The sequence below is a fragment of the Hemicordylus capensis genome, chromosome 4 (assembly GCF_027244095.1).
Source record: "Hemicordylus capensis ecotype Gifberg chromosome 4, rHemCap1.1.pri, whole genome shotgun sequence".
NCBI lineage: Eukaryota > Metazoa > Chordata > Lepidosauria > Squamata > Cordylidae > Hemicordylus > Hemicordylus capensis.
Genome location: NC_069660.1, coordinates 141,913,829 through 141,938,884, shown reverse-complemented (window position 1 = coordinate 141,938,884; position 25,056 = coordinate 141,913,829). Strand labels below are relative to the sequence as shown.

The 25,056-nt window shown below is 42.1% G+C and overlaps 1 long non-coding RNA gene across 1 annotated transcript in view; it reads left to right on the top strand.

The window, feature by feature from the left end:
* LOC128324560 (uncharacterized) overlaps positions 1–23,762 on the top strand; it is a 91,805-nt gene extending 68,043 nt beyond the window's left edge. The window contains exon 7 of the long non-coding RNA XR_008306936.1: positions 23,691–23,762. This is a non-coding gene — a long non-coding RNA (uncharacterized LOC128324560). The remainder of the gene's footprint in view (positions 1–23,690) is intronic.
* The last annotated feature ends 1,294 nt before the right edge of the window (positions 23,763–25,056 follow it).

Here is a 25,056-nt window from a genome sequence, read left to right as displayed (position 1 = left end):
GATCCAAAAGTGGGCATTCTCTAGAGTTGCTCAAAGGCTCTGGAACACCTTCCCAAATGAAATCAGAATTTTGCCATCTCTGGTAGTTTTTAAATGACTTTTGAAAACACATTTGTTTTATCAGGTTTTTAGTTTAGGATGCTTTACATTTATTTATGGCAATTTCAATCTGTTTTATATGATGTTTATTTTTAGTTTCTGTTTGTGTAAATTGTAAACTATCTTGAGATATAAGGCAGTATATAAATAGCATAAATGAATGAATGAATGAATGAATGAGCAAGCCAGCAAGCCAACCAACCAACCAACCAACCAACCAAGAGTACTGGTGAAGGAAGGAGAGGAGAGCTAGTCTTGTGGTAGCAAGCATGACTTGTCCCCTTAGCTAAGCAATGTCCACCCTGTTTGCATATGAATGGGAGACTAGAAGTGTGAGCACTGTAAGATATTCCCCTCAGGGGATGGAGCCGCTCTGGGAAGAGCAGAAGATTTCAAGTTCCCTCCCTGGCTTCTCCAAGATAGGGCTGAGAGAAATTCCTGCCTACAACCTTAGAGAAGCCGCTGCCAGTCTATGAAGACAATACTGAGCTAGATAGACCAATGATCTGACTCAGTATCTCACAGCCTCCTATGTTCCTATGAGATCAAACAGTCGAAACAGTAAAGCCAGGGGGCACCCCACTCAATGCAACCAAAAGACATATTGGAACATGTGTGTTAAACAAATGCCACAACACAAAAAGGGATGCAGCAGCATGAACCCCTGGAGGGAGGGAGCTCCAGAGCCTGGGTGCAACCACAAAGAAAGCCCTGTTCTGTATCCTCACCAACCAAATCTCAGCAGGTGGTGGAACTCAGAGCAGAGCCTTTCCCCAAAATCACAACAGACGGGTAGGATCATTGTGGAACAGGCAGTCCTTAAGACAGCTAGGCAGATCTTCAGCTATCTTGGACTCATACTATTGGTAGTGTGCTGGACTTGAACACGACAGGTCCAAATTCAAATTACGTCTCAAGGATTACTCTAACCGGGTGTTTTAGAGCTAGTTGAGCTCTTTCAGCCTAACTTTCTTCACAGTGGCAATGAGGTAAAGAGAAAGAATTGTGTATCTGTCCTGGACCCCAGATGTCTTGGACATTGATTCCAAAGCAAATGGAATCTCTATGGATCTGGACCAGTGGAATTCTGCAACAGGAATTATACAGACCTCAAATCAACCTAGACACCAGGGGCGTAGTTAGGGGAGAGAGGCCCCATGTTCGCTCCTCTCCCCAGTGGCCTCTCAGAGTGAGGGAGATAATGAAGAAAATAGGGAGAGGTGGAGCGGGGGGGGGGCTCAAGAACTGGGGGGTCCAGGTTCTTTGAACCCACCCACTCAATTATAGCTACACCCCTGCTAGACCCTGTTCAAAGAACAGCATATTTCAAGTCACTAAGATTGACTGATTGACTGTATTGTGGTGGCTTGACATACGTATATGAACTTGCGTGTAGATACTAACAGCAGCTTTGGGTCTAATGTAAAGTGCTTAGAGCCTAAAAATCACTTGCCTGGCATGGAAAGTAGGGTTGTGCATTTTGTATTTTTTCTGTTTTGATTTGTACCAAGTACGAATCCACCCCATTTTGTATTTTGTCTGAAATTAAGCCTTCCGAATCACCCTAGTTTTGTTTTGGATCCGAATTAATCCGAATCTGAATTAATTCAGATTTTAAAATGGGTTGTGTGGTCAAAAGAGTGGGTGGGGGTTATAGTGCCCAATGAGTGGAAGCTACCACAAAAATTTCAAAGGAATTGGGCGAACTGCTGATGTTTGGTTAATTTTTGAAGTTTGCGCGTCTTTCAGATTTTCCCCATAGGGCATGATGGAGGTTTCAGGAAAAGTATAGCTTCATGCGGGGTGGGGGGAAGGGGTGGCCCAGAGTGGAGTGTGGTTGGTGGTAGTGCCCAGTTGGTACAAGGAAGCTGCCACAATTTTTTCAGAGGAATTTGGCAAAGGGCTGATTTTTAAAGAATGAATGAAGTTACGTGTCTTTCAGATTTTCCTCATAGGGTATAATGCTAGGTGGCCAGATTTGGCTTTTAAAAAGCCAAATTCTGGCTTACAGCCCATTTGACCCATGAGTATACCCCTTACGTTCTGGCAACTCTGAAATGGAGGTTTCTTCAGTCCCATAACTCCGCTTAAGGGGCACTGGGGTAGCCCAGAGCAAGTGGCGGTGTAATGCACATAGGATGCCAACCACCCACATGGGTTGCCAACCCATGAAGTACAGGGTTTTGTTGTTCCAGAGGTGTTCTGAGAGTAGATTCTCTAGTAGCATATGAGAGTGGATTCATGATTTTTCATGAAAATTCTCATTTGCTACCAGAGAATCTAAACTCAACACCTCAGAAACAACAAAGCCCAGTACCCCAATGGGTTAGCAATCCAGGGGGGTGGTTGGCACCCTCTGTGCACTACACCACCACTTGCTTCGGGCTATCCCAGTGCCCCCCAGGTGGAGTTATGGGGCTGCTGAATCCCTCCATTATTCCCTATGGGGGAAAATCTTAAAGATGCGTAAACCTCAAAAATTCCTAAGAAACCAGCCCTTTCCCCTATTTGGAATCTGGGTGCACCACCCTTGGGGAACTGCCACCCAACCCACTGTTTTGCCCCTGAAGCCCCACATAAGCAAGTTGAAAGAGTGAAGAGAATGATGAACAACAACAACACTTAATTTTTTGGCACAGTTATTTGAGAATTTTGTAGCAGGTGGGAGCCTGTCTCTGTGGCACTAGCACAGCAGCACAACCCATTTGTGGATTCAAGCAATCTTGAATCCTGGGGATGTCAATAGATTGACAGGTGTATTCCCACCCCCCTCCTTTTGTCTCCTATAGTCCCATGTGGATGACCTGTCCCTGCAATGGCAAAATTTGTGAACCCCTGGCTTAGACATCATGTCTCACCAAATTACATTGTGGCCTAAATTACATTAGACTGTTCAACTTGGACAACAAAACTTAGACACCACTATAACTCATAAAAATCAGAAAAAATACAAAATAGCTCTTCAAAAGACCGCTGAACAAGTCGAGAGATTCTTTCTAAACCTTTAGAAAGAAAAACCTGTGTAATTTCAGAACTTTCCTGACCAGCTTCTTGAAAAGCTTCTCCACACAATTTATACCATGGCTTTTAGCAAGAGCTTTGGAATCGCATTGAGCTCCCAAAGATATTTGGGTATTTCTGTCACAAAATGCTGTCTTCCAAGTCCCTTTGCAAGGTCAGTTTGCATTTCAATCACACTGAATACAACACTTAACTAAACTATTCGTGCTAAACAGCTTTTTGCATATCTTATCTTCTGCTAATCACTCAGTGCCTCAGCTGGAGGGGAGAGTCAGAGAAGTCAATTTCAATTGCAATGCTTTTCCAAAGAACAAAGCATTCTGTCCGAAACACAGTCATTTTTATTTGGAAAACAAAAATATCTGGTTTTTAATTCTTGATTTTGTTTTGGTTACAAAACCTCCAAAATTGCCATTTTCGGGCACAAAACATTTTGTACCCAACTTGAAATGCACAAGCCTAATGGAAAGTCCCCAAAAGCTGCTAACAGGCACTCCTTACAGAAGCAGAAAGAAAGGGGATATAGAAAGTAAAAGGCTCAAATCAGCATTACGTAAAGATAATTTTGCTTGGCTAGGGGGAATTAAGAAGAAGGGACTTTTCCAGTTTGTGCATGCACCTTGTTAGCAAATGTGTCTAATTTTGATGTTACAGTTCCAGTGTATGACCATGTATGGAGGCATGTCTCCACTGTGTCTCTAATTCCCTATTTTCTGTCTTTAAAAGGCTGTGTACCTGAAGATTGGAGCCATTTGTGCCAACCTTGTTTCAAGATGCCCATAGGCGAAAGCCTGCTTCGCATAGTGGGAAGCTCTGTGGTCCTTACTGCTGCTTTAGTGCTGCTGCACTTGGTAATAAAAAGCAACTCAAGGTATTCAAACTGAGAGTGAAGCCTTGTTTCTTCCCCAGTATACATACAGCAGCAGCAGTGTACATGCCACATTATGGTATTGCATAGCCCAAATAGACACTAGCCCTAAGAAACTTAAAATCAAAGATAGACAAAGGGGAAAATAGCAGAGGGAGGGAGAAAAGGGTAAGGAGGAAAGAAAGGAAGAATCAACACCAAACTCAGCTCCTGAGTGTGTGGGGGTGGGGTGGGGGTGGGATAGTCTTGTTCTGTCTCTTCAAGTGAAGAACCAGAATGCACAGCTTTATCAACACCCAAAGCTGTTCACTTCCCTTTAATGTCCCAGCAGAAAAAGCAAAGGATGCAGCTGGAAAACCCACTCAATGAAAGTGGAGCACAGCATTCTACACTGGCTCTACCTATTTAAATTCCTGCCATGTCTGAGCTAAGGGGCGAGGGATGACATCTGTCATCCTATGCACTGGGAACTGTCCCAGGAATTATTACATGGTCTGACCAGACTGGAATTCTTGCCTTGCACTTGCTTCTGGGCTCTCAGTACAACTCAAATGCCGATAAGTTTTGTTGAACACCTGCAAGTAGAACTTACTTTTAACATGCTATACAAAACCACAATTAATAAAACTGGGATTAACATAGCCAATTTTTTTCACTCAAGTATGAAGATTCCCGTTTGTTTTTTTGTGTGATTGCAGCTGCTTACAGTGCAAGAGAGGCCATGCCTAAATGACTTCCAAGTTTGAGGAAATAGAGTTGTCTGGAACAAAATTCAACAATAGCGGCGAGGTAGACGACTGGAGCGCAGGTAGAGAAAGACTCAGCTTGAATCCGACAGATTGCAACATAGAGCTCATTTGAAGACCTATGTTCAAGCAATACGTGCAGCAAAGAAGCGATTCTTTTCTGCCCGTATTGCATCCGCAAGTTCACATCCAGCAGAGTTGTCCAGGGTTGTGAGAGGGCTAATATGTGCCCCTCCTCCCTTGAATCAGAATTTGGAACCATCGATTACCCGCTGTGATGTGTTTAATTAATTCTTTGTGGGGAAAATCTCTCGTATTCGGGCCGACTTGGATTTCGTCTCCGCACTTACTTCAGTATCTGATGTGGAGGTATCCAGTGACTTCTCTTATGTGGTTAGGTTGGATCAGTTCCAGTTTGTGACTCCTGAGGATGTGGACAAGCTGATTGGAATGGTGTGGCCCACCACCTGTCCTCTTGACCCTTGCTCGACATGGCTTGTTCGATCTAGCAGGGAGGTTGTTGTAGAAGGCCAGGTAGAGATCATAAATGCATCTCTGAGGGAAGGTAAGATGCCTCCTAGTCTTAAGGAGGCAATTATTAGACCACTTCTAAAGAAGCCTACCTTGGATCCCTCGGAGCTGAGTAACTATAGGCCTGTCTCCAACCTTCCATGGCTGGGCAAGGTAATTGAGAGGGTGGTGGCCTCCCAGCTCCAGACAGTCTTGGAGGAAACTGATTATCTAGACCCATTTCAAATTGGCTTCCGGGCTGGCTATGGGGTGGAGACTGCCTTGGTCGGCCTGATGGATGATCTCCAACTGGGAATGGACAGAGGAAGTGTGACTCTGTTGGTCCTTCTGGACCTCTCGGCGGCTTTCAATACTATCAACCGTAGCATCCTTCTGGAGCATTTGAGGGGGTTGGGGTGGGAGGTACTGCTTTGCAGTGGTTCCGCTCCTACCTCTCAGGCAGGTTCCAGATGGTGTCCCTTGGATACTGCTGTTCTTCAACATCAGAACTTTTGTATCGTATCCCTCAAGCTCCGTATTGTCTCCAATGTTGTTTAACATCTACATGAAACCGCTGGGAGAGATCATCAGGAGATTTGGTGCAGGGTGCTATCAGTATGCTGATGACACCCAAATCTATTTTTCCATGTCAGCAGCATCAGGAGAGGGCATAACCTCCCTAAATGCCTGCCTGGAGTCAGTAATGGATTGGATGAGGGATAACAAATTGAGACTGAATCCAGATAAGACGGAGGTACTCATTGTGCGGGGTCGGAACTCGAGAAACGATTTTGATCTGCCTGTTCTGGATGGATCACACTTCCCCAGAAGGAACCGGTATGCAGTCTAGGGTTGCTTCTGGATCCAAGTCTCTCCTTGGTGTCCCAGGTTGAGACAGTGGCCAGAAGTGCCTTCTATCAGCTTTGGCTGATATGCCAGCTATGTCTGTTTCTTGTCTTAGACAACCTCAAAACTGTGGTACATCTGCTGGTAGCCTCTAGACTGGATTACTGCAATGCACTCTATGTGGGGCTGCCCTTGTATGTAGTCCGGAAACTACTGTTGGTCCAGAATGCAGCAGCCAGGCTGGTCTCTGGGTCATTCAGGAGAGACCATATTACTCCAGTATTGAAGGAGTTACACTGGCTGCCAATATGTTTCCAGGCAAAATACAAGGTGTTCATCATAACCTATAAAGCCCTAAACAGCTTGGGCCCTGGGTTTTTAAGAGAACGTCTTCTTCGTAATGAACCCCGCCGCCCATTGAGATCATCAGGAGAGGTCCGTCTGCATTTGCCACCGGCTCGTCTGATGGCTACTCAGGGACAGGCCTTCTCCATTGCTGTCCCGAGGCTTTGGAATGCGCTCCCTAGTGAAATAAGAGCCTCCCCATCTCTGACATCTTTTAAAAAGTATCTAAAGATGCATTTCTTCACCCAGACATTTAACTGATATTGTTTTGATTGTTTTAATGTTGTTTTTAGAATATTGTTTTAAAATTTTAAATTGTGTTTTAAATTTCTTGCTTTTAAATTTGTTGTTTTTGTTTTTAATTAATGTTTTACTTTTAATCTTGTTGTAAACCGCCCAGAGATGTAAGTTTTGGGCGGTGTAAAAATATGATAGATAGACAGATAGATAGATAACAATAAAAACTTGATCCTACCCATGGTGAATTTTCATGGGTCATAGGAACATAGGAAGCTGCCATATACCAAGTCAGACCATTGGTCTACCTAGCTCAGTATTGTCTTCACAGACTGGCAGTGGCTTCTCCAAGGCTGCAGGCAGGAATCTCTCTCAGCCCTATCATGGAGAAGCCAGGGAGGGAACTTGAAATCTTCTGCTCTTCCCAGAGCGGCTCCATCCCCTGAGGGGAATATCCTACAGTGCTCACATATCAAGTCCCTGCTTAACATGGGAAAATCTAATCTTCAGATAAGCTGTTAGGGTACTTTTGGCAATCTATATTAATGAGGTATGAATTAAAGTATATAGCTTATAAATATACAGAAAAATAGTGGTTTTGTCCATTTGCTAGAAATCCACATTTAAGCATAGCCTGCAATTTTTGAAAGCTTCCTCAGTATTGGCTCCTTTAGGTTTATTGAAAGAGACAGTGCTGCGGTATCATGAAATACTGTCAAGAATTAAAATTGCCAGCACACAAGCCTAATAATTGTTAGACCACTATACCATGCCATAAGCATGTTTGTTGGTCAGAAGAGAGTGAGTGACGTGGGGTTTCCTCCAGCTTTCCTTGCTCTAAACATGAACACTGCTGATAATGTCTGAAGAGAACTATTTACCAAATACTAAATTGATACTAATTACATTTAAAAAAATAATACTGTCCAAAAATCTACTGAAAATAGACCTCCTTCAGAAGCTACCTCATAAGTTGGATATGATTTATGGATCCAGCATTTGCTCAGTTGTAAACATCATTTGGAATTTTGTGCTGTGACAATGTGGTCTGCTGTTCTGAGAAACAAGCAATTAAAAAAAATCTCATTAAGTATGTCTCTAATGCTTTGATCCTGGCCCTTCTTGGCTTTCTAGATTTTGTTCTCCACTAGATAGATAGATAGATAGATAGATAGATAGATAGATAGATAGATTCGGAAGCTGAAAGATAAAAAACTTGTTCAGGTGTCCATTCAGGTCAAAATGAGCTTGTCGACAGGGAGCGTCATGGGGTCATGCTTATAGCCCTGCCACATAGTTCAATAGTTTAAATGTCCTGTGTGCACAAACCCTCACTTGTCCAGTACACAAATTGTATACAAACTGTGTATCAATGAATGTAGACAGTGTGCATAGATTTAGGCGAACATTTGAATATTATAGTAGGAGCAGCATTTGCATCCCCCTGCTCCATGCATTTTTCTACTCATAATAAATGCTTAAACGGGGCTAAAATAAACTCTGCTTGTGAGTAGCAAGTCCTTCCAAACTCAGTGGGATTGGTTGCCACCTAGTTATATGTAGAATTACAGTACATTGAGATTACTGGTAAACTGACATAGGGTCCAGCTGTGTGTGTGTCGTTGCTGTTTTTATTTTTTCTTTGAAGCCTCCATTGCAGAAATGTTAAGATTCTTGACTGGCTTCCTATAGCTCATCAGTTGTAGAATGCCCTCCCCAAAGAGCTGTGATAGGGCCCCTCATTGTAAGTATTTTTGTGGGCCAAAACCATCTTACTTAAATGGGTAGTTTGGATAAGGCTGTTTTCTAGCTGCTTCCCTCACAAACACAAAGTAATCTTATATAGATTTAGGAAAGGAAAGGTTGTGCTGTCGAGTTGGTGTCGACTCCTGGTGACCACAGAGCCATGTGGTTTTCTTGGTAGAATACAGGAGGGGTTTACTATTGCCATCTCTTGTGTAGTATGAGATGATGCCTTTCAGAAGAGTTTATTCATAAAAAACTCCATTTTTTCCTTCTCCTCCCCCCACCTTTTCCTTTCTGACTCTACCCTCCCTATAGGATTCCCCTGCCACAAACCACTCAATTGTTTTGTTTTATATGATTTTTATGCTTATGCTTTTTATGATTCTGGTGATTTGGTACTCTCTCTCTCTCTCTCTCTCTCTCTCTCTCTCTCTCTCTCTCTAAAATGTGCATGCATAGTCCATGCTATATTTTCATCATAGTCCATGATATATATTTTATTAAAATATAAATAAACCTGAAAACCATGTATTTGCAAGTTCCTGACAAATAATTTAGTGAAGTTTTAAATTTCATTGCTTGCTCAGGGATTAAGTTGTGTAATTTATATAATCTCTGCAGCAAGGAGTTATGGGAATTTCTTATTTTCTCTCCAAGCATTGGTCATGAACTGATAAATAAGCATAAATCAGTAAGAATGTGCAAAAATCAATTAACTAAACAAACCATGCATAGAAGCCCACAGATGGAAATCCAAAATATTGCCAATGCAGTCAGCTATATGTCTAGCAATGTTTCTTGCGATAAGGAAAGTTATTTTACATGCTGCACACTTGCCAAATAAGTGTAAAGTTGGGTTGCTGTCAGAGAATTGTGATTTGCAATTACTCTTGTACATTCTGATTAGCGAAGAGTGTAACACTTCATTGTATTAACACCTGCAATAATGCATATTACTAGGTTTCCAAATACATTCAGAAAAATCTAATTAGAGATTATTTTGGATGACACTGATTGAATAGCTTGCATGCACTACCTGATTTCCAAACTACAGGAACTGAAGATCTATTTGTTCAAACAGTGTTTTTAATTTTGTGGCAAATTCAGCAACAGAAATTGCCCCAACCTAATATAATATATATTCATTATACACAATAATACTGAAAGTAAGATTTACTGAGCAACATAAATATGATATATATGTGGTATCAGAGGGAAATTACAGACCCTAGTGGATGAATGAACTGTTGGTTAAGGCTTCTGAGCAAGTATCCAGAAGTCTGACCCTCACCTAATTAATGTAGAATGAAGTCTGATGAAGGAGCCGTAGATACAGGAGAAGTTCTGTGGACACCTTGGGAAATATTATAGGTCATTATCTGAAGTTGTATCTTCCTTAAAAAAAAAAAAAAAAGGGTAACACTAGGTGAAACCCTGGTTTTTTGGTGTGTGTTTTAGTCAAGAAAACAATTGGCAAAATTGGATTTCCCCCATCATCTGACTTTTTAAAATCATCTGTTCATCTTAAATGAATGGACAGTTTTTCCACTGGGCTTCATCACTGGACTTTCCAAAACTGGGTTGGTAGTTCTGCTGAAAGCAGCACACCCTAAATCAGAGAACTATACCCACCCAGGAACCAACTTTTTTTAAAAAAATAATAATAATGAGTTGGCAACTCTAATTAGAACTGGAGTAACGCTCCAGCTCATTATTTTCATTGCTGCCTGTGAAGGAACAAGGCTTAAGCCTCTTTTTGTAGATATGATTTTGGAACTCTTCTCATGATCGGTGAGAAGAGCTCCGGGGCAGTCTGCAGGAAAGGCAAGTTTAACTTACCTTCCCACAGACTATCTCCGTGTCTTCCCTGGGCGGATGGATCACCCGCCCAGATGACTGGCAGCTTGCCCAGCAGCTCTGGGGGTTGGGGTGCCAGGATATGCCTCTGTGTATTGCCCCACCCACCAGAGCTCTAATAATGCACCATGCGAGTACATAACACATTTTTTAAAAAATGAAGTTAAGAGAGCACTCCCTCCCTTAACCGCATTTTAGAGAGAGGCTCCTTTGGCAGGTTTGCCACTGTGTAGCCACCAGGATCAGGCCTGATCCCAGCAATTCACATGCACATGCAAAACCAGGCTGGGCTGCCTTAGCCCAGTTTTGCACGCATGTGTGAACAGCTTCTTTATGATGCAATTGCCTTGGTTATTCCGTGTGATAAGAAAGCAGTTCAGGGGTCAAAAGTTGGGATGTGCACAAAACCGGCTTGGCCTGTCTGGTTCAAATTTGAACCAGCTTTGAATCAGGGTGGGTAGGTTTGGTTTTGCTCAACCTCCTCACCCCCCGGGTTTGGTTCAAATTCAAACCAGTTCTAAAAGGTTCTACATAGGGTACAATGGGAACTCGAACCGGCCCATTATTCCTTATGTGGAGCATCTAGGGGCACAAAACCGGGGTGGGTGGTAGGTACACAGGGGTATATTTATACCCCTCCCCTCCAGTGCACTACCACTCGGGGCGGCTCACAACAATAAGATAGACACAAGATACAATAAAAGTAATAAAATTAACTAAATTAAACAAACAAACAAAAGGTGTCAGATTAAAAATCACAATCATTATTAGGTTCAAATTAAAACTGAAAATTCTATACAGCTAAAGAAACTAAAGAACCTACCAGATATAGCAAAAAAATAATAATGGAGCATTAGAAAGCCTACTTTAAAAGGTGCATTTTAAGATGTTTTTTAAAATTACTGAGGAAGGGAGCATGGTGAAGCTCTTCAGGGAGAGCATTCCAAAGCTGAGGAGCCACAACTGAAAAGGCCCTGTCTCTAGTCCCCTCCAACAGGATCTCTGTTAGTGGCGGGGTCATGAGCAGGGCCTGAGCTGATGAGTGGAGGGCCTTGGCAGATTCATTTAGGTGAATGCGGTCTGACAGGTATCCCAAGCCGTGTAGGGCTTTAAAGATCAGTACCAGCACCTTGAATCTAGCCCGGAAGTGGACTGGTAGCCACTGAAGCTTACGCAGCATGGGTGTAATACTCATCAAGCAACTTGCACCCACGAGCATCCTAGTGGCAGCATTCTGAACCAGCTGAATCTTCCAAACAGTCTTCAAGGGCAGCCCCGCGTAGAGCACATTGCAGTAGTCCAATCTGGATGTTACCAACGCATGAGTGACTGAGGTCAGGTCTGACTTCTCCAAGTAGGGTCGCAGCTGGCGTACCAGCCATAGTTGGTAAAAGGCACTTCTACACACTGCCGCCACCTGCGCCTCCAAGGACAGTGTTGGGTCCAAAAGCACCCCCAAACTGTGGATTTTGTATTTCAGAGGGAGTGTGACCCCATTCCAAGACTAGATTATTTATTTATTATTTATTTATTGGATTTTTATACTGAGTAATGAGACTTACCTCATTACTCAGATGATCAGTTCTACCAACACCGAGCATTTCCTCCTTATCTGGATGGAATTTCAGCTTGTTTGTCCCCATCCAGTCCAGAACAGCCTCCAAGTCCCACCTCCCTGGTGGCTGCTGACTTAAAAGGTAAGTAGAGCTGGGTTTCATCAGCATATTGATGGCACCACAGCCCACACCTATGGATGACTTCTCCCAGGGTCTTCATGTAATTGTTACACAACATGGGGGGCAGAATAGATCCTTGTGGCACCCCATAGGCCAAAGACCAAGGGGTGGAGCAGACCTCCTCCAGCACTACCTTCTGAGTACGGCCCCCTAGGTAGGAAGGGAGCCACCGTATAACTGTGCCCCCCAAGTCTCAACCCAGAGAGACATCCCAGAAGGATACCATGGTTGATGGTATCGTAAGCAGCTGAGAGTTCCAGGAGGATCAACAGAGTCACACTCCCTCTGTTTATCTCCCAGTGTAGGTCATCCACCAGGGTGACCAAGGCAGTTTCAGTCCCATATCCAGGTCCTTTGTTGGTAGGGAGGACTATCAAAAGCAAAGATTCTGAAAGTTCAGGAGAGCCTCTTTGCATTTCAAAAAAAGGAGGAAGAGAACCCAGTAAACTAGTTAAATGCCTCACCACTTATTTCACTCTAGCCTTTTTGTTACTTTATATATATCCTTTCTTCTAGCTTAACATAATGAAGCTCTTCTCATGATTGGGGCTAACTGCCCTAGCCCCAGTTTTCGCTGCTCATGGAATAACTTCATAGTCTTTTAAGGACTGGTTATATCCACCCCCTTTTTCTTTGTTTCTTGTTTTTCATGCAGACTTCTGAAGAATAGTAATTTAGATCAAGAATAGGTGTGTGTGTGTATGTGCACAAAGTATTAAGGATAAAGCAAATCACTGTATTCCTTTTGTGGTGCCACAGGTTCCACACACACACCCCCGAGTTCAATGTTAATGTTACTGTTGATGTATTAGCATAAAAGCTTTCAAGCTGTCTTATCCTTAGACAATAGTACTTTTCTCATGAAATTCAAATTAATGTTAAATGTTTTATAAGGTGCCAGGAACTGGAAGAGTAATTTCCTTATTTTTAGCCTACGTTCCAGCAGGCTTATTAGATCACCCGGCATTCCATGTGTCCGTGTGTTTGTCTCCACCATCAACGTCGTAATGCCTGGACCAATATGAAGCAAATCAGGTACAATTGTAGGGACACATAGGGACATCTCAATGGCGTAGTTTGTAATGATGTCATCCGCCCTGATTCAAGCTGGCATATGCATGAACTTTTTAGGCTAACTTGTGAACCACTTAACTGATTTGAATCAAATTTGCCACAGCTGTATGGACACATAGGGATTCCCCAATGGTGTAGTTTGTGATGATGCCATCCACCCTGATCCAAGATGGCAGACGCGTGAACATTCATTCATTCATTCATTTATTACATTTATAAACCGCCCCATCCAGAGATTCTGGGTGGTGTACAACAACTTTTAAAAAGACATAAAAACACACAATTCAAAACACAGTGCTAAAAACAATATAAAAACAATTCAAAAACAATTAAAACCATTTAAAGCCAATTAAAATACTTAAAAAAAAACAACACTTTACAAGCATTGGAAGCCCAGGCCAAACAGGCTCTCTTAAAGGCCGACAGCGAACCTAAACTGTGGATATCTGCTGGGAGTGCATTCCATAGACCAGGAGCAGCTACAAAAAAGGCCTGGTTCCAAGTTGCCATCAGACGTACTGGTGGTAACTGGAGACAGACCTCTCCAGATGACCTCAACGAGTGATGGGGATCATACCGAAGAAGGCGCTCTCTAAGGTAACCCGGACACAAGGCGTTCAGAGCTTTAAAGGTAATAACCAGCACTTTGTATTTCGCCTGGAAACATATCAACAGCAGCTGTTTTAAGACAGGTATAATATGGTCTCTCTGGGTTACTCTAGAGACCAATCTGGCTGCTGCATTTTGAACTAACTGAAGTTTCTGAACTACATACAAAGGCAGCCCCACATAGAGCGCATTGCAGTAGTTGATCCTGGAGGTTACCAACTGATGCACCACTGTTTTGAGATTGTGCTCTTCAAGGAATGGATGCAGCTGTCAAATCAGCCAAAGCTGATAGAAAGCACTCCTGGCTATAGCCTCCACTTGAGATACCATGATGAGGCCTGGATCCAAGAGCACTCCCAAGCTGTGTACCTGAGGTCCAAATGCACTAACTTGAGGACTTTCTAACCAATCTGAAACAAATTTGTTACAGTTCTAGTGAGTGATACACAGGGACACCTCAATGGTGTTGTTTGTAATGATGTCATCCACCCTGATCCAAGATGGTGGATGCATGAACATTTGAGGCACAAGAGATCTAACTTGTGGACCTCGATTTGAACCAAATTCAGTCCAGTTGTAGAGACAGTGAAAAGAAAGTAGGCAGATTAGTTCGTACTAGAACAACCTGTTTTTAAAAGTCCACAGCTGATGAGAGGCAGAAATTGAAAAGTTGGTGCAGATGAAGAAATCCTATAGCTTAAAATAAAAGAATGATGGCACAATTTTCCATGATGCTTAGCTTCTTATTTGAAAATAAATAAATAAATAGAACCCTGCATTTTTCCTGTTTTGGCTACACATTCCAGATGGGCAGCAGCTCTGAGAATATTATCAGAGGATCTGTGGAAAAAGCAATGACTAGATGTACAAACTGTTTGCACAATAGAACTGTGGATGCAGTGTGTAACAGTGATTTAGAGATGTTTTAAGTTTTATAAAAAGGGAACATGACGTATCAGTAAGGCAATTGTGGATGACAATGCACATTCAATGTGCAACAATGATTTGGATGTATTTATTTATTTATTTAGCACATTTTTATACCGGATTGGATTGCAAAAACTACATACCTGCTCTTGTGAATACGTGTCCCAGACTTGTACCGCCAGAATAAGAATAGAAGAAGAGCTCTGCTGAATCAGACCCACATGGTCCAGCATCCTGTTTCCCACAGTTCCCAACCAGTTATATCTGGGGATAAACCGGCCAATTCATTTCTCTCACATGAATTGGCCTTGCAGTCCGTTCAACCTTGACAGAAGTTCAGTTGGTGGACATTAGAAGCAAGGGGCTGGTTCATGTATCATGCAGAATATAATTTTTATTTGGTTTATTTTAAGTATTTATTTACTGATTTAAAATATTTATACCCTACCCCTCCAGTACTCTGCAATATAAAACAATATAAAATAATAAAATTAAACAAAAGACCAAGCTAAAACCAAATTAAAAGTTACAAGTTATGATAGTTTCAAATAAAAAGCTATAAGTAAAACCTAAAAACTAAAGACTGAAAAAAACCTTTAAGCGGCAGATGAAACATTGAAAGGCTTCTCTAAAAAGATGCTTGTTTTAACTGTTTTTTAAAAAGCAATTATAGAGAATGTGGGAAGGAGCATGGCAAAGCTATTTCAGGTAGGTGTTCAAAAGCCAAGGGGCCATACTCACACATTAAGCATGGGATATTATTGACATTCAATATTGCTATTGTATATACAAAGAACATTCTAACTACAACCCATCACTATACAGTTCTACCAATAGGAAATCAAAGTTGAGAGATAATGGCTAGTCCAAGTATCTTCATGGCTGAGCAAAGATTTGATTCCAGATCTTTCAAATCTGGATCCAAGTTTCTAGGACTATACCACAGGCTGGAATGGAACGGAAAGGGAAGGCGAAACGAGCCAAACAGGGCTATCATGAGAGTGGAGGTGGGTCTTGGGGAGAGCCAGAAGCCTGTCGTGAAATTCTGTGGGCTCCATGGCTTTATTTAATGAGGCTAGAGTGCCGATGATGAGCAGAGAGGGACATGGAGAATGAGATAGAGATAGAGATATATCTTATCTCACACCACTAATTTCCTTCTCTCTCAATATGATGTTGAACCAAAGCCCTCCAAACATTTGCTGGGTGTAAGCAATAGCTGTCCAGGAAGCGCATTCTAAATTCCTGATGGTGAAAGCCTGGATATATTTTTTAAAAAACATATCTATCTATCTATCTATCTATCTGAACATGGGGCCAGTTCAAATGATACTTTATTTATCTGAATCCAAGATTAGGTTTTTCCCCAGTTTCTTTTATGTTAGAAATCAGGGGGTCATCTTAAGGTTGGAGCCTCTTCCTTTTGGGTAAATGCAGATATAACTGTGTTGTTTTTAAGAGGGTCATCTTAAATTCAGTCATCTTTGATTTAGTTAAATACGGTACATTTGACCAGGCCTGCATGCCCTGCAATAAGGGACATGAGTGTGAAGTTCCTGCTCCCCCTCCCACTTCTCCGAATTATTCATGTGCGGGATGGGATTCATCCAATCTGCTCCTTCACATACAATGTAAATGTTACTTTGGTATAGTTTTAAATCACTTGTTAGAGAGCTTTCAGATAGTCTTGCCCTCTGCGTGATTAGAAGTTGAATTACATGCTAGGAGCTAGGGATGTGTGAAATGTTTCGGAAACAAAATGTTTTGTACCCAAAACAGCCCATTTTGAGTGTTTTGTAGACAAGACAAAACACTCGTTTCCAGATCCAAAAGTTTGTACAGAAAATAAAATGTCCCTGTTTCATCTACAAAACGTTTTCTTGTTTCGGACCTCCATTTTGTGGTAATATCTGAGTCAGTCTCCATTTCGTGTGACATCTCTTTGAATTTCCCGCCCTTCCAGCCTTCCAATCGGTGACCTAAAGCATGGGCTGACCTGCTGACAATTCCCTCCTTGTTCCCCATTGGCTCTTTTGCTTCTTGCCACTCTTTACTGAACCCACATTGGCCAGGGGAAGGGTCGAAGAAAAGGCAAGGGTGGGAGTTCGGGGGGGGGGGGTTCAATTCACTCTGCAAGTTAGTAGTCGCCATTCTGCCTTTCTGCCTCATTGAAGAGAGAGAAAACTAGTTTGCAGCATTGTATCCCTCAAGTTGCCATGATGCCATGTCACTGCCTATGCCTGTCTTGTTGCCATCCTGAGCTGAGCCTGCTATGGCTACTGCATGTCAGCCTGGGAATGGATTCAGGGGCAGAAGAGTGGATTGGGTGGTAGTGCCCCAATGGGTGCCTGCCAGTCTGCCACCACCCAGATTCCAAAGGAATTGGGCAAAGGGCTGATTATTTGTGATTTGTTAAAATTTAAGTGTCTTTAAGATTTTTCCTCATAGAGAATAATGGAGGTTTCAGCAGCCCCATAACTCCACTTGGGGGGCACTGGGGTGGCCCAGAGTGAGTGGTGGTGGTAGTGCACATAGGGTGCCAACCATCCTCATGGGGTGCTAGGTGCTGATGCTTCTCTGGTGTTCTGAGTGTAGATTCTCGTGTAGCATATGAGAGTAGATTCTTGTTTTTCACTGAAAATCTCATATGCTACCAGAGAATCTACACTCAGAACACCACAGAAACAACAAAACACAGTACCCCACGGGCTTGTGGGTATGGGGGGTGGTTGGCACCCTATGTGCACTACACAACCACTCGGTCTTGGCAACCCCAGTGCCCCCCAATTGGAATTATGGGGCTGCTGAAACCTCCATTATTCCCTATGGGAGAAATCTTAAAGACACACAAACTTCAACAAATCACAAAAAAATCAGCCCATTGCCCAATTCCTTTGAAATAATTCTAGTAGCTTCCTTGCCCCCATTGGGCACTACCACCCACCACACTCTGCTCTGGGCCACCCCTTTCTCCTCTATGTGAAGCGATACATTTGCTGGAATCCCCATCATTCCCTATCGGAAAAGCCTTAAAGACATGTAAACTTAAAACATTCACACAAAAATCAGCCTTTGCCCAATTCCATTGAAATTTGGGTGGTAGCTTCCACCCATTGGACACTACCACCACCACCCACTCTTTTTGCCCTGGGACCCTTTTTAAAAATCCAAATCGATTCAGATTCAGATTCTGAAAATTCAGCTACAAAACAAAACAGGGGTGATTCAGATTCAGAAAATTTGGCTACAAAACAAAATGGGGGTGTTTTGATTCAGATACAAATCGAAACAAGAAAATTCCAAAATGCACGACCCTACTAGGAGCAGAACGTGTACACTCACATTCCTTTATCACATGGTAGGCAGGGCCAGTTGGATGTAACAACAGCCAGTGTTTTAGTTCCAAACAAAATTTCAAGGAATATCCATTTGTTTAGAAATTCATTAGTAAATATAGTGAATTTACCCTGGCATAATTTTTTCATTATCTGTATTATCTGTGAACAAGTCACTATTATATTTTGTGAACTGTTAGTCACCTTTACATAATGAAAGGGAAATAAGTTGAAAAGTGTGATAATATCACACATAAAGGTGGGAACTATTACTATGAAACTATTTAAAATATTTATATGCTGCTTTTCAACAGTTCTCCTGCTGTTGACCACCTGGAATTGATATTCAGAGGCATCCTTTCTTTGAACCTGGAGGTAGATTAAAGCCATAAAGATTAGTAGCCACTGATTAGACATGTCCTGCATGAATTTGCCTAAGCCCTTTTTAGAGCAATCCAAGTTTGTGACCATCATCACATGTCCTGTGACAGAGAATTCCATAGATAATGCTCTGTGTGAAAAATCACTTCCTGTTATCAGTTCAAAATTACCTGACAATCAGTTTCTTGGGATGATCCCTGACTCTAGTGTTGTGAAAGAGTTGTAATTTTTTCTCTTTATCCATTCTCTACACACCATGCATAATTTTATAAACCTCTATCATGTCTCCCTTTGCTTGTGTTATTTCTAAACTAAAAGGTTCCACATGCTGTAGTCACAGAGAAAGCACTGTGAAAGGTGGAAAAAGTACTAAACCTCCCGTCAGATTGATGATAATAACTTCAGATACCATTGTGGAGATTTGCTTTCCTTTAAAAAGGGTGATATGTGATATATTGTTGTCAAATTCAGACATAACACAGAACCAACATTCCATGGACCTCTGGTCCCCCCCCCCCCAACACCATTCACTTACCTGTCTGAATTTAGATGTAAGCGCTGGCCTCCTCTCTGCAGTCTGCGGGGCTGCAGAGAGAAGGGGGAAGTGGCTGCCGGGCTTCCTCCTTTGGTTGATGGACAGCCATTGCAGCCAATCAGGACACAGAGACGGAGGAGCTTCCTTCCCTCAACTCTGGTTCCAGGGAAGGCTGCCTTTATTTCTGAATTTGGACATAATAGAGGCAGTCACAAACCGCAGGCCTGAGCAGCAGATCTCACTTCAAACTGAGGTTTCAAATTGGAGTTTGGTGAGTGAACCCTCAGTTTGAGTTAGGGTCCAAACTGTGGTTCCATGCATTCGTACATGCAGTTACATGAACCCCAGTCACGTGCCACTCTGGTTTCATGTGATTTCCGAATGCAGCCAGTGTCTCAGCCAAAGTTGACTAGGTGAGGAACACATTCATTCAATCATTTTGTTTGTATCTTACCTGCCCTCCAAGGAGGTAAGGACTACATATGTGAGATATGCCTATATTATATTTATACTGGCCCATAGTGTCAGGTAGGCTGAGAAAATGGCTTCCCCGAGGATAGCTAGTGGACTTTGTTCCCTAAGCAGATGTTCAAGCCCATGTTTTCCAATCCATATTGCAATTGCACAAAGACATGGCTCTAAAGTGCAGCAGTTATCACATTTGTCACACACACAAGAGACCTCCAGGCAGAAATGTTATTTTCCTACCTCTCGTCTGGCAGGCGTAAGTGTGAGGCTTGCTACTTTCTTCATGGGGAGGGGCCATAGCTCACTTTGAAACAGTAGGTCCTAGACTTCTTCCTGGCATCTCCAGGTAGAGCTGGGAAGAAGAAACTTTTTCTGAAACCATGGAGACCACGACAAGTCCATGTAAATAATGCTGACTTAGATTGACAAATTGTCTGGTTCAGCATAAATCAGCTTCATATGGTTAAATGATTAGTGTGCCAGTGTTAATGTAAATGCATATAAAGCATCCTGTGCATACTAACTTCAAAGTCAAACCTATTGAATACAGAAAAACATACTTCCTAGGGGTGTGCACAAAACTGGAAAACCCGGTTTGGTTCAAGTACAACCGGACTCGAACCGAATTGGGTCCAGTCTGGTTTTGTGCACACTAGAGCCGGGCCCGATCTGGCTTGAGTCCAAACTTGTTTGGGCCCGGCTCGTGGGAGGAGGGGGAATGAAAAACTATATTTAATGGGGAAATGGCAGACTTGGTGCCATTGCAGAGCTTCAGGGGGATGCTGCAACAGCCAGGGGTGGGGTTTTCATGAGGTTTCCCCTCCTCCCGCTGGCCTTCCCCTGCTCTCAAATTGCCCGTTTTGGACCATTTTTTGGCATATTCTGAGCCTCTCTGTGCTAGCAATGTTCATTTTGGAGGCTGCCATGCATGCACACTGGCCATTTGTGTGCGGAAGCTGGAGAGTGAACCTCAGGAGATGCCCCCTGTGGCAGCATCCCCAAAGCCCCACAATGGAGGTAAGTCTGCAATTTTTTTTTCAGGAGAGTGGAACAAACCAGCCCCAGACCAGACTGGTGGGTTTAGCTCAACCACAAGCTGAACAGGGCCCAGTCCAGCTCGAGGGTGAACCCTCAAGCCAAGCCAGTTCAAGTGCGAGCAGGCTCGACCTTGAACTGGCGCACCCATCTCTATTTCTTCCATGTATGTGCAAGGTTAGATGCATGCTGTTGCCATAAAATTTTCTAGTAATAGAACTGATAATGAATGCAGTGATGTGCTACCATCACAAGTGACATATATATTGTTGGGGTTTTCCCCAATTATTTGAGACTGTTCAGAGACATGATTATAACTCCTACCCCTTTTCTGTTTCATCAGTGTTCTTAGGAGTGATTTGTAAGTATCAGGGAGGAAAAGAACTGGTTTTTGCCTATACAAAAGTAATAAAAACACCTAGCTTGCTACCTATGAATAATAAGGGGGGTTGTTGAATTGTTGGCAGCAAAGTGGAGAAGCTATATAAGTATGGAATGGAATCTTTATTTCAGACATTGAGCAGACAAAAATACAACACAATAGATAAGTAGTAACCTCCAGCAATCATGATTCTGCCAGTACTTTCTTACAAAACACCATTTACAATATAACAATATATAGTACAGTCGACATTCATGATTTTACCAATTGCTTCCTTACATAGCTTGCAATGTGGCAAACTTTTGTCACCTTGGTGGAAACATTGATATCACAGTCAGACAAAAGGATAGACATATAAAAGGCTATTGGCCTACCTGGGAATCTAGACAAAATATGTGACAAAAGTGCTAGCCAAATATCTCTATAAAATAAACAGTGATGCAACATATCACTATCTTATTTATTTATTATTTCTCTGTGTAAACTCCCATTAGCCATTTTTGGAAGGGCGGTGTATAAATTGAATTATTATCATCATTATCATCATCATTATCATCATCATCATCATCATCATCATCAATTGCCTCAACCACTCCTGACTGACACGGGCATAATCTTTGAGCAAAAGGAATACTGAGATAGCAACCCTTTAAGAGAGCTGAGCGCAGGGCATTCAAGCATGCCAAAGCAAATGCTCTTCTCAATCTGGCAAGAACAAGCTCATGTAAATATTTAGCTGGTCTATGAGGGTGAGTTGCATGGCCAAAGAAAGGTAAATGTCTCTCTCGGGCCTTGTCTTCCTGAATCACGATGTCCCAAATCTGCTGCCTAATTATCTCCTTGGCTTTTAAGATCCCTAAGAAGACCAACATGGGGATATTTAGCCCATAACTTTCTAATTTCTTCTCAACTCCCTCTTTCCATTTTAATGCAAAGTTGTCCTTCAGCAGCAGAGGTGCGAGGCCTGCTTGACCAAGATTTAATTTCAAATAATAAGAGATCTTTGTAACCCAGACATGTGCTTCGTTTGGTACTTAACCATAGTTCCAGCCTTAAAGCTGCGTTCGGAGTCCCTCTTGGCACCCCAAGGATTGTTCTAATAAATTTGGTTTGTACCAACTCTAGGGGGTGGAAATCCTTATAATTGCTTAGCTGGGCTCCATATAGTAGTTGGGCTAAAAAGTTTTCCCTTTGAAGATTTGAATTGCAGTGGGGACGTAACTGCCTCCCTTCCTGAAAAAAGAATCTAATGAGTGACATTGCCCTCTATTGTGCCTCGTGTGTAACATGGAGTAGATATGCTCTCCAATAACCATTAAATTGGAAAACCAAGCCTAAATACTTATAGAGCTTGACTTCTTCCATATCTTGGCCATCAATTTGCCACTTATGCTGCACAAATTTCTTCTGGATCACCATAATTTTGGTCATCAGATAGTTAATTTCTAGTTCTTCCTCTTGGCACTATGTAGCAAATTTTTGAAGGGCTATTGAGTATTCAAAAAGTAACTGCATGCATTGTTACTAACAGTGGATGATGCATATGTGAATTGACAGCTGATTCCAGCAGCTGTCATTAAGAGAAAATTAGACTGTACAATGGACAATCTTATTGGTTGCACCAAGAGAAAAATGAGGTCTAATTCTATGAGTCCTTGTGGTATGAGTTTGAGATAATGGCTGACATCCAAACTCAATAGTCTACTAGGGATGTGCAAAACAATTTGGGTACAAAATGATTTGTATCCAAATCTGGCTGACTCAGGTGATTTGTAGACAGAACAAGTCACCGCTGTGCTCACTTGCCCAGTTTTGGGTACAAAACAAATCACCTCAGATTCAGACCTGAGAAAAATGGAGATTTGGACCCCCATTTTGTGGCCAAAGTGGGTTGGGTGGTAGTGCCCAATGGGTGGAAGCTACCACCCAAATTTCAAAGAAATTGGGCAAAGGAGTGATGTTTAAAGAATTTTTGAAGTTGGCGTGTCTTTAAGCTTTTCCCCATAGGGAATAATGTGGATTCCAGCAAACTTATAGCTCCACATTAGGGGCACCGGGCTGGCCCAGAGCAGGTTGCGGTGGGTGGTAGTGCTCAATGGGCGCAAGGAAGCTACTACCCATATTTCAAAGAAATTGGGCAAAGGGGTATTTTTAAAAGATTTTTGAAGTTCACATGTCTTTAAGCTTTTTCCCATAGGGAATAATGGGGATTTCATCAACCTTAGTTATAACTCCCTGGGGGGGGGTGGCACCAGGCTGGCCCAGAGTGGGTTGTGGTGGGTGGTCATGCCCAATGGGTGCAAGGAAGCACCGATTTGGAAAATTTGGGTACAAATAGAATCTGGGGTGATTCGGGGTGGCAGATTTGGACCCAAAACAAATCAGGGGTGATTTGATTCAGTTACAAATCAAATAAAAAATAATTGAATCATATATAGTCTATACACAACAGTAGTATTCAGGAGTTACTTGTCTGCACTACCACTTAATTTCAGTAGGATTTCCATTGAGTAATTTAGTCAGGATGTCAGTCCCTGAGTTACAATATTGACATGGAGGTATAATAATTCTTGAACCCAGCCTTAGCCCTGCTACAAAGCAGAGTGGTTTCAGATGAACTTGTACTGATGTGGGGTCATGTGGTGATTTTTGCTTTGTTGTTGCAATCATGTGTCTGAAGCTCTGTTGGTCCTCCTTGTAGTTAGGAATTCATATATTTTTAGGTGGTGGTGGGGAATGAACAGCTTCCCTATTCACTATGGACTGAACGCGACCCATTTGGTACTTTATAGTAGCATTATATATTATTGACTTTAGGATTTGGCAACCATTATAATTTCGTTGAGCTTTTTACCAGCTTCAAGTCTATGCCTGAAATCCAAACTGCTTTATGCATGCACCTAAAGTATTTCTATATTGATTTTCCCTTGTAGCTGTGGCCTCCTCATTCTCATCAAATGCTGCTCTGGAAGGCCCCTGAAGTAATGGGTGGTGAAAAGAGCTCAGACCTTTACCTGCACCCTTTGAGAGGTTTTACTCATAAGAACAGAGGGTACTGGTCTAGAGGGGCAAGTAAACTCAATTACAATAAGGCAGCTTCATGTGCTTAATTTTGATTGATTCCATTATTATTATTATTATTATTATTATTATTATTATTATTATTATTATTATTCCTTTACAGTTTGTGTGAAGGGGGGGGCAGCTATACTTTTGTGAGTTGAGGATTCCAAGGGCTCTGAATGTTTTTAAAACAGTTATGTAGGGGTGGGGGGAGGAAAGAGATCCAAAGTGCCTTCTGTATAGTCATATAGAATTCTGTACAGGCATAGTACTTTATACATCCAACTAAGTTCTCTAAGGAAAGATTATGCCATATTTTAATGAGATTACAAAGGTTCATTAGAAAGTCTCAATTTTCATGTCTCTCATTGTCATGGAATAACTGTTCCATATTTTCCAGCCATGATAATGCCATGAATTAATTATTCATATAATTCCAGCATTAGCTGAAATTTTAAGGGTGATTAGCCATGGTGTAGAGGGGGAAATATCACAACCTAGTTCACAAAAGTGTGAGTTTTGAAGAATATATCGTGAAAAGGGGTGCATGATGGTGGCAAAAAGGGGTGCTCCTTGTGGGACCTTATAAGCAAGGTGATAAAACAAGCAGTTTCCCAAGAACATCACAGCCACAGATTTAAAGATGCAAATAAAAATATATTTTATTGAGTACAAAGTAGAGGACTGGTTATGATATTAAGATGTGGGAATTCCCATGTGACACAGACTTGCTAGATAATCATGTATCTGGGCTTGGTACTTTACCTCCACTATAATGTTACTGAAGGACCCTTCCTCCAACATATGCTATTTAACAAAGAAAACCTTAGCATATAGCTACCTAGCATATGCTTATGTCTAGTTTGATCCTAAATAATAAATATACATTGTCCCCCATTGGGGAAAAAACAGAATCAGGTTGATATAACAAGATGTCTTCAGGTACAAATTCTGGTTTAGGGATATCATTGTATTTGCTCAAACAAATGTATCCAGAGGTAGATTGTATCCAGGCCAATCATACAGTGATTGGGTCAAGTGGCTTAGTGTAGATCATGTGAAGACAATGATTATATGAACCAGTGCCTCCACATAAGGGCAATATAGATGGCTGCCACAGCTTATACAATCACAATGGCTCAAAAATGGTGACTATCTCTCTATATAATTCACTTAGATCCTGCCCCCGCTGCAGCACCGACCAATGAAAATGTGGGCGTGGGGCTTTCACGGAAA